The sequence below is a fragment of the Syngnathus floridae genome, unplaced genomic scaffold, assembly GCF_059516105.1.
Source record: "Syngnathus floridae isolate MCC-2025c unplaced genomic scaffold, RoL_Sflo_1.0 HiC_scaffold_331, whole genome shotgun sequence".
Classification (NCBI taxonomy): Eukaryota; Metazoa; Chordata; class Actinopteri; order Syngnathiformes; family Syngnathidae; genus Syngnathus; species Syngnathus floridae.
Window position 1 is genome coordinate 12,501 of NW_028284282.1, and position 2,344 is coordinate 14,844.

A 2,344-nucleotide genomic window follows, 5' to 3' on the forward strand; every position below is an offset into this window, starting at 1 on the left:
GCGGGAAGCTGCGCTCCGTCCGAGTCAGACTCGGTCGTCGCGGCCCGGCTGAGGCTCGCTTGGTCGAGGGGGCGCGGCGCTGTGCCGGCGACTTTGCCCGCGCGAGGCACGTACGCTGTGGTCCGAAGGAAGAAGCGCGCGTCCCGAGTCAGACTCGGGCGCCGCAACCCGACGGTATCTCGCTGCGGCCAGGATGCGGAGTTGAGTCGGCACTGGGGGGATCCGGGAAGGACGAAGGGGCGGCGGCCAACAGTCGCAGCTCGTCGCCGCTGTCACCCAGACGGGAAGCTGCGCCCCGGCCGAGTCAGACTCGGTCGGTGCGGCCCGCTGCGGCCAGCTGGAGAGTGAGCTACGTGCCTGTACCGTGCTCCCGACGAACCGTCCCGGGGGGCTGGTGACGTCGCGCGATCGGCGCTTGATGCTGCGACCGGGAGGGAAGCTGCGCCCCGTCCGAGTCAGACTCGGTCGTTGCGGCCCACCCGAGCCCGCACGCCTCACGCGGAGGGGTCATACGCCCCGGCGGCCACGATAGACGTCCTCCCGCTTCGCGGTGGTCGGGAGGGCTTAGCGGATAGGTGCAGATGCGGGGGCGGCTTCCCGAGATAGCCGTCCCTAGGTTAGGCGAGGGTTTGAGAAACATCTTTCGCGGTAGACCGGCGCGGCCGGCGGACGCCCACGTGGCGTGCCGCGAGTCGGATCGCGCGCTCGGCCTCCGTTGATGACCGCTAGGTGCGTGCGTGGAATCGGGGCGTCTCGGTCTCGCTGCCGTACGGCTCGCGCTAGGCCTGCGGGGGCGGCGTCGGAGCGCGCGCTCGCGCGGCGGCCGTAGCGCTAGAGGGCGACCCGCAAGTGGGGAGGAACCGTCCACCCAACGCCGGCGCTAGCCGGGGCCGGTGGGGGCCCTACCAAGGCGGGTCATGGTCGCATGTCGGTCGGTCCGGCCTCTGTTTACCGAGGCGGCCGGCACCTCCATCTGCCTTGGATGCCCCGAATCCGCAGACTTTCCTCCGGCCTCAGCTTAACGAGACGGCCGTTGCCTCCATCCTTGGATGTTAACATTCGCAGAGTTTCAGCTCCGGGCTAGGGCGGGTGAAGTCGTCTCGAACCACGTGCCTGAAGGCCGCCTCGCGCCGGATGCAGGCCCCGCTCTGTCGTGCGGTGTGACCGTCCAACGCGGGCATCGCTAGATTAGCCGTGGCCACGATCCTTCCACACCGCGAGCCTTTCGCCCTCGGCCGGTGGTCGCTCAAAGCGCGGGCCGCTGATCCCGCTCCATCTCTCCGGCCTGTGTTTAAGGAGGCGGCCGCTCCTCCTTCCTTGGATGGACCATTCGCATATTTTTCGCCCGGCCTGTGTTTAAGGAGGCGGCCGGTCCTCCTTCCTTGGATGGACCATTCGCATATTTTTCGCCCGGCCTGTGTTTAAGGAGGCGGCCGGTAACTCCCTTTCTTGGATGAGACCCAACATTCGCATATTTTTCGCCCGGCCTGTGTTTAAGGAGGCGGCCGGTCCTCCCATTCTGCCAGTGTTCCTTGGACTTTGAAAATTTCAAAGTCTTTCCGCTCCGGGCTAGGGCGGGTGAGGTCGTCTCGAACCACGTGCCTGAAGGCCGCCTCGCGCCAGATGCGGCCCCGCTCTGTCGTGCGGTGTGACCGTCCAACGCGGGCATCGCTAGATTAGCCGTGGCCACGATCCTTCCACACCGCGAGCCTTTCGCCCTCGGCCGGTGTCGGTCAACGTGTGGGTGGGGGGGAAGGACGGCTGCCGGGAGCAGACAGCCGTCCCCGGGTGGGGTGTACAGTCCTTCCACCGCGGCCGCCGGGAGCAGACGGCCGTCGAGCGATTCTGCCATTGTTCCTAGGACTTTGTACATTTTAAAGACCCTCCGCGCGGGCCGCTGATCCCGCTCGGTCGCTCCGGCCTGTGTTTAAGGAGGCGGCCGGTCCTCCCATTCTGCCAGTGTTCCTTGGACTTTGAATATTTCAAAGTCTTTTCGCTCCGGGCTAGGGCGGGTGAGGTCGTCTCGAACCACGTGCCTGAAGGCCGCCTCGCGCCGGATGCAGGCCCCGCTCTGTCGTGCGGTGTGACCGTCCAACGCGGGCATCGCTAGATTAGCCGTGGCCACGATCCTTCCACACCGCGAGCCTTTCGCCCTCGGCCGGTGTCGGTCAACGTGTGGGGTGGGGGGGAAGGACGGCTGCCGGGAGCAGACAGCCGTCCCCGGGTGGGGTGTACAGTCCCTTCACCGCGGCCAGCCGGGAGCAGACGGCCGTCGAGCGATTCTGCCATTGTCCCTAGGACTTTGTACATTTCAAAGACCCTGCGCGCGGGCCGCTGATCCCGC